Genomic DNA, 8,533 nt, shown 5'->3' with positions numbered 1-8,533 from the left:
ACTATGTTATATAATAATAAGATATTTGACTTCATAAGAAATTGACAAACTATTTTCCAACAAGGCTGTATTATATTTTTAATCCCCACTAGCAATGTGTGTACAAGTTCCACTTGCTCCTTATCTTCACCAACACTCAGTTTTTTCAATTTATTTTAACCATTCTAGTTGATATGTAGTGGTTTTAAATTCTACTTCCCAAATATCTAACAATATTGGGAATCATTTCATTTGCTTATTTACAATCTCTATTTTTTTCAGTGAAATGGTCATTTTTTGCCCATTTTTATTGAATTCTTTGACTTATTGAGTTGTAAATATTCTTTGTATCTTATGAATTTATGTCTTTCATCAAATATACTTTGTAAAGATCTTCTCCTTATCTATAGGTTGTCTTCACCTTTTCTTATAGTATTCAGCACTCAGCTAAATTTTACCCAGATTCTTAATCTACAGAAATTGTGAGATAATAAATATTGCTATTTTAAACTACTATGTCTGGGATAATTTGTTATGCAGCAATTGATAATTAATATGCCAATTATGCCATCACCTTTTGTTAAAAAGTTTATTTTTTTACTGTTGCATTACCTCAGTAATTTGGTTGAATTAACCATAGTCAATTAACCATAAATGTGTGAGTCTCTTTCTGAATGCTTCCCCCTTCCATGTATCTATATGGCTTTCCTTTTGCTTCCCCCTTCCATGTATCTATATGGCTTTCCTTTTACTAAAGTACCATATTTTGATTACTGTTACTGGATGGTGTGTAGTTCCTATTTATTGCTGTTACTGCAGTTCCAAAGATTACATTTTGGGAGCCACTGCTTTATAAGAATTTTGAGAAAGAGAGTGCACAAGCAGGCAGGGGCAGAAGGAGAGAGAGAGAAAATCTTAAGCTGAGCATGGAGGCTGACACTGAGCTCGATCTCATGATCCTGAGATCCGGACCTGAGTCTAAATGAAGAGCCCAATGCTTAACTGATGGAGCCACCCAGGTGCCTCAATAGCCACAGCTTTAACAGATGAAAAGCCAGGTGTACTTTATTAACTACTAGAGGTTTAAATTGCTGTGACTAATTACTTGCACTTGTGAGCTTGTCAGGAAAATTGATCTAATTTGATAGGGACCACCTCAGAAGATGCATGGAAGGTTACATAACCTCCTCAACTGCCCCAACAGGAACTTAGATAGGATCCAAATCCCTCAAATGCCCTTTCTTCAACATGGGACAACCAAGAGTTGGGCCTCCTCACCATGGTGCAGGCAAAGGCTTAACTTTTCAGAAACTACATTCTTGCTTGTATTATTCTGTACTATTCTGTTCCCTCCTTTATCATTTTTCTCTTATTTACATGTTTTTCCTGATAAACATTCCCTGAACATCTGAAATTAAATCCCTGCTTATGCTCTACTTTTAGAAAACGCAACTGAAGACACCCAAGAATTTCATTCATGCATATTCATATCCATTCTTAGGGTACTTTTGCTCAAAGGTGGTGGAAGAATAACAAATACATGAAAATTCTGTGGCACAATAATCATAGACTACTATCTCCAGATTTTATCCAGAAGCTCCATTTTACTGTAAGTTTGTCTTCAGGTTAAATTTTTTTTTAAATACTTTTTTTTTTCTGATTTTATTTATTTGACAGAGAGAGACACAGTGAAAGAGGGAACACAAGCTGGGGGAGTGGGAGCGGGAGAAGCAGGCTTCCCATTGAGTAGGGAGTCTGATGCAGGGCTTGATCCCTGGACCCCAGGATCATGACCCGAGCTGAAGGTAGACACCTAATGACTGTGCCATCCAGGTGCCCCTCTTCAAGTAAAATTTAAGAAATATTAAATAATTGGTGCGTCTCATGGAAGAAATAAGAAAGAACTTTCTTGCCACAGTGATTCCCTAAAATCCAGTTAATGAGACAGATTAAGGGGAATGTTGTAGCTTTTGAAATATGGCCTAGTAGGAGAGGACATAGAAAGTAGTATTCTTTTCATAGCCAATATCTCTTTCAAAGTTTTGATCTGCAGTCTCAAAATTTCAGTTTCTATTTCTTGTTGGAGATCTGCATATTCACCCTTTAAAAGAAGTAGTAAATTCACATAATGTCAAAATGGTTAGGAATGTTTTAATGTAAAGATATGTTATCCAGATAATTAACCTGAGGTTTTGAATTCTTTTCTGTGTACCTGAGACATAATGATTTCACAAATTCAACTGTGAAAGTGGTTGATTGATACCTGTCACAGTAGAAAATTCTGTGCCTCTAACTTATCAGAATAGCTCTCACACTGAGATATCAACTGTGGGGAAAAAGGTAAGCACTGCTGGAACACAAGGAGACTAAGGTGAAAAACAAAGCACAATTGAAGTATAAGATATTTTTGTGGTTAAATATATATTTGATTTTTAAGACAAAAGCATTTCTATAAGAACTAGACTATCAAAGGGCAGGTCTTAGATTATTCACAATGTGTTTTAAAAAAGGCTTTTGCTAAACAACAACAAAAATACATTAAGATAATTACAAAAGTTCTAATTATTCTTTCTTTTAAAAATGGCTTGTCTGCTAGGAGTTTAATAGGTGAAAGGATTTTAAAGGGGTTATATAGAAATTGTTACAGTAATCATAGAAGGAAAAAGTGCTGAAGGTATCATGGATTCTCATAATTAAACAGAAACTTACAGCTCAATTAAATTTAAGCATCATTATGCATAAAACATCAGTGAGTACCAAGAGACTAATAAAAAGAAGTGCTATTGATGTTAATAGGCAAAAGGTAAGGATCATGTAGATTGGACCAAGCATTGCAGATAGAGTCAGGAGAAATGTGAATGATACTAGAAATTAGAACTCATTCCTTTTTCTAATAGGTGGATGGATATATTCTTGACATAGAAGAGCTCCCTACTGTTCCAGATTTTTTTTTAAAGATTTTATTTATTTGGGGCACCTGGGTGGCTCAGCGGGTTAAAGCCTCTGCCTTTCTGCTCAGCAGGGAGCATGCTTCCTCCTCTCTCTCTCTGCCTGCCTCTCTGCCTGCTTGTCATGTCTGTCTGTCAAATAAATAAATAAAATCTTAAAAAAATATATTTTATTCATTTATCTGAGAGAGAGAGAGTGAGAGGGAGAGCACACACAAGCAGGGGGAGCAGCAAAGGGAAAGGGAGAGCAGGCTCGCTGGTGAACAGGGAGCCCAATGTGGGGCTTTATCTTAGGACCCTTAGGTTCATGACCTGAGCTGAAGGCTGAGTACCCAGATGCCCGTACAGTTGTAGATTTTTAACTCAAGTTTAAATGAACATCATGAATAATGATTTTTATTTTGAATGAAGAGTTTGTGCTATGAAAAATATAATATAAATATGTTTATATATTTATGTGATTTATTTGGGAAAAGGAAGATAAGTGGTATAAATGGCTGCCAAATCATCTACCTTCTAATTCAGTCTTGTAAAACAGTTTTTTTTTTTAAGAGATTGAGGTTAAGTTATTCCCAAGAAGGGCCGTTTAACTTTCAGGATTCATGACATAAACACATTTTTATGAAACATATAAGGTTAAATATTTTCTTTGAAAGAAAGTTTGGTTATTATATAATTACAAACTCTTTCTTTTTAGAATAGCTAACACCACGTCAAAAAGGAACTTTATGATTGACCCTTTATACATAGGTAGGTAGATAGATAGATATAAATCTATCTTATTTATCTGCCATCTGTGTCTTTTCTAACTTATATAGGTGTATCTTATCTACGAATCTTTATCAGTGGTTGGGATTTCTAGATAAGAATGTTTGATACTTCTGGGTCTTAGTGTAATCATATGTAAAATATGGAAGATGGGCTACATGATTTGCAAAGTCCTTTTGCCTTTTAAAAGTCTTTGAACTCTGATAACCTTTAAGATCATTTCTACCACAAGTTTTCATGAATATCTAGTTCTTACAAATGGGGTTTTTTTGGTCATAGAAAAGAACTCTTTTGCTTAATCAAAGTGTCTTTGGACATAGTCAGTCAGTGTTAACCAGGCACCTGAGTGTGGCATTAATACATTATTGGAATTATATCAACAGTGAATGTCTAACTTCTGTCTGATTTTTAATCTGGAAAGAAGTCATGTAATTCATAGTATTCTAAGATGTACTATGATTTCTACATTTGTATTGAAATATTTTCCTCGATGCTTCTCCTATCTTGGGCAGCTTTTTTCCCCCTAATTTTTCCTCCATCCCTGTAGTATTATTGATGCAACAATAAACATGTGGGCTTTGAATAGACTGAAGTCAGAATCACTTCGGCCTCTTGCTTTGCTCTGCCCACATTAGGGAATCTTTCTTTTTGTTTCACTCCTTTTGTAGGCTCTCTGTCCCTCTTCAAAAGGACAGATGTCTTCATTTTTTTTGGAGAAGCTCCTTCTGTTACAGGCGTCTGTGCTAATTTACTGCCATAAAAATTGAAAGAGGTTATAGGAGAAATATGCTCAGGTAAACAAAGTGTACAAATTTCATCTGGAGAAAGAATGCTAGTCAAATATCCAAATTATTGTCCTGCAAAGACAAGTGTTAAGGTTCTGAATTTGATGTAACAAAAGTGTCTACCTGATCTACTGACCAACATAACAAAATTACAGCATTACTCAACTTTGTTTAGCTTTCTGCTCCTTCTGTAATGTTTACAATTCCCCTTCATTGTTTCTTCCTTCTTATATATCTCTCCCTCACTTCATTCTCTTCTTTCTTTAATTTTTTGTGACCTGACATGATTTCAAAGAATTAATATTATAATGGACTCTGGAGAAAAAAAAAATCATTGTATCACCTCAAAAGGGCAAATTTAACTACATTTTACCTTATGTTCACATTGTGTGTATGTTACAGTGGGAGAATTTTTTAAGCTTTTGTCTGTGCTCTTATTTTACTTTTAACCAGATTAAACTTATAGTTTTAGATTTCAGTAGCTCAGCAAATTTCCTATTGCTGTGTCAGTTATTCCTCTTGTGGCTGAAGTTTATTCTGATAGAAAAAAATGTGACTTTCTAAACTGGTAATTAATTATTAAGTCATATAGTTAGAGATTTATTTGTATCTCATGAGTAAAGTTACAGCTTGGTTAGTTTTGACTTTGATCTCATATTTCACATTGACTAAGTAACCTAGAAAATAACACTATTTTTTCCAGAAAAAAATCTCCTAAGGACACCAAAAAGGATAAATATGTTATTTGGTTTCAAGATGGCATAGGCTTAGATTTGCATTCTTGGAGCATTACTTCTAATGATCTGAAAGGACATCCAAGTTTTGGGACTTATAAATTATCCTCTGACTGCATACTATTGCAGATTTCCTTATAGGTTTATTTTTGTTTTTATCTTAAAAATTTCAACATATTTTACTGAGGTGTAACAGAGACTAAAAATAACTAAAACTATGAAATTTTGAAAAAATAACAAAAAGTCTTTCAAAAGGATTAGGTTGAAGGGCACCACAAAGCTCTAAAGTTGTCTGGAAATAGAAGGGAGGGACACAAGTTCATGCTTATATTATTATGTTAGGATTTCAGTTAAAATCTACAAGGCACAGCTCTCACATATTCACAATGAAAACTAATATTGTCTTATACTAAAATTATACAGATTTTGCTAAAGACAAAATACCAACATTTTAGTAAGGTGCTATTTTTTTCCACATATATAGAGATATATAGGTAGATATCTATATATATATATATATATATATATATATATATATATATATCATGTAACCATTCTTTTTCTATATAAATTTCAAGAATAATTGAAAGAAACACCTATCAGAATGAAAGCTAATTTTATTACAAATAAGTTATACACATTATAAGTTATACAAATAAATGTAACAGATTTTAAAATATTTTTAGTAATTTGTTGTTTTACTGAGGAATAGGCTTTGCATTTGAAAGTTAAAATAGTATAAAATTATAGTCTCACCTAAAACCTTTGGCTCCTATTTTGTCATATAAAATATTGCTATTCTTATTTTTAAATTGGAAACGTTTAAAGTTTATCTGAAAATTCGAAAAGGTTAACATATTAATTTTCAAAATACCTTCCCCTCAATATAGCACTGTTTTTTTTCACTGTCAGAAAAAAAAGCTACATACTATTTCCTCATTGTAAATGACATTAAAATGAATCATAGGATGATATTAAGAGTCCATAACATAAGAAATGCATTACCAATAGTAAGAATTTTCTTTTAGATATTTCGTGGAATTTTTTTATTATAATCTGATTTTTCTAATATTGAACTTCTTTTTTTCTTGCTTTTTTTCTCTCTCTCTTTCTGACTCCAATATATATGCGAGTTATCACAGATACTTAAATTTAGATCTTATTAAAGGATTTTAGCAGTGATTTATATGGGGTTATTAATAAAGCTATTTGGATAATCAATTTAATCAATCTCCTCTTTCCCCCTTCTTTTTAACTCATCGCCACCTGACAATTAAATTTTATCAATTTTAAAACATTATCTATCTAGAAGAAATGTGGTAGGGGAAACATCCATGGTAAACATAATGCTGTTTTTGAGAGTTATTTGCTAACTCTGTGCTGTATCTTAGATGCATAATCTTGTTGATGATTTTGAATAAAGTGATTTGATATTTCAAATATAGACAGTGAGTTTAATTTCTAAGCAGGCTGCCCGCCAAGCAGAGAGCCCGATATGGGGCTCGATACCAGGAACCTGAGATCATGACCTGAGCTGAAGGCAGAGGCTTTAACCAACTGAGCCACCCAGGCGCCGCTGTTATTACTTTTTTGCTATTACATTCTTACCTGGTTCTTAAAAATACTTGCTATGCAAAAGAATAAGAATCTTGTTTCCTCATTTCAATTGCCCTAATTTCACAGCTGTATAGTGGGAAACATGTTGAGTAGAAGTATTAAAATATTTTAAAACCACATGGGATTATTAAAAACTGGAATGAATCCTCTGAATCATTGAGGCAACTCAATGTTCGTTCATCAGATGCTTTTCTTTAAAAAGGAAAACACATGCACACACACACACACCTCCATACTTTACTGGAAACCTATAATTCACAGCTGTTATTTCAAGCAATGTTCCTAGAGAATGGTCAGAGGAATATACTGGAACATTGGAAGAAGAAGAAATTAGCCAAATTCATCATTTGCGTTTAATTTTGCATTTTTATTCAATTAATTTCCCTTACTTGTCTAGCAAGACTGAACTCCTCTTAAAAATCATAATTCCTTTCAGCTCAGTGTAAATTATGATGCCTGAGAGTCTTAGAATATGAATAATGTGATCTATTTTGGGGGGCTGCTGTCTAACTGTTATTTTTGGATGGGAAAAACAAAAGCATTTCATACACTCAAAGCAAAGGTACTAAGTGTTGAAAGTAATCAATGACTTCCTTTTATTTCGTCTAAATGACAAGCTTAACAATTGTCATAGAACTCACCAGTGCATTCTGGAAATCTCATCCTGTCATCATAAAACTGACTATAGCAACATCTGTCTAAAGCTGGACAGAGCCTTGGTGACCCTGTGCTAACATTGTATCCCTGGTGGTCAGAAAGCAAGCAAGAAAGGTAAAAGTAAAGAAACATGTAAAAGCCTTAAATGACAGAAAAGTACTCTCAGAAGGAAACCTTTTCTTTCTTTCTTTTTGTTCATAGCTGTCAGAGAAATTCTCTGGACGTATCTTTGCTTTCATTGAACAAGAATCAAAACAGAATTTTATGTCATTATACAAATAAAATTAGTGACGAACTTTCAACTCTTTTTGCCTTTTTCCCCACTACCTTCCTAATTGCAATATGTGGCAGAGTTTACTGTTTGTTCTATTAGGATTATATGTATATTTGACAATATTATAACATAAGACACATATTAACAGATGATTGAGGGAAACAAGAAAGAAAGAATGGATCTTCATCTTGTCCCTCTTAAAGCCAAGAGATTTTATTTTCTCTCTCAGTGCCACATGGGGTTGGCACTGATATATCACCAGGTCCTTTCCTTTTCTAGAATGTGCCATTTCACCTGGCCTAGAAAAATGAACTCTTGCCACCAGAAATTTTTCTCAGCAATAATAAAAATAAATTAAATGTATAGATATACTAGTTCTGTCTGATCTATTTTCTTTAAAACATTACTATTCTATTAAACTTACTATTTTCTATAATTTATCTCTATGTACATTTTTCTTGGACTTTGGAGGCCTCATATCACTGTAAAACTACTTAGATTTTTTAAAAGAGTTCAGAGAAAGGGAGTGCAGAGAAATTCTGTTACTTGTTCTATTTTGAACTTCTAAGTCGTAGATTTCATCTCTTCTTATTTATCTGTGAATGAATGAACATAACTTTTGTCAAGAGGCAGATGATTGAATAATAAGGCAAATTACAAAGCTCAATACACTTCTCTTGACCATCAAACAAATCAATCATTCTGGAGCACACTAGGAAAAAAAAAAAAGACTGATCATTGAAATTTTCAGACAGTGTTTGAGTGCCTTAA

Source organism: Mustela putorius, unplaced genomic scaffold, assembly GCF_011764305.1.
Source record: "Mustela putorius furo isolate JIRA1106 unplaced genomic scaffold, ASM1176430v1.1 tig00003867_pilon_pilon_pilon, whole genome shotgun sequence".
Lineage (NCBI taxonomy): Eukaryota > Metazoa > Chordata > Mammalia > Carnivora > Mustelidae > Mustela > Mustela putorius.
The sequence above is the reverse complement of the archived record's forward strand: the minus strand, read 5'-3'. Positions refer to the sequence as shown.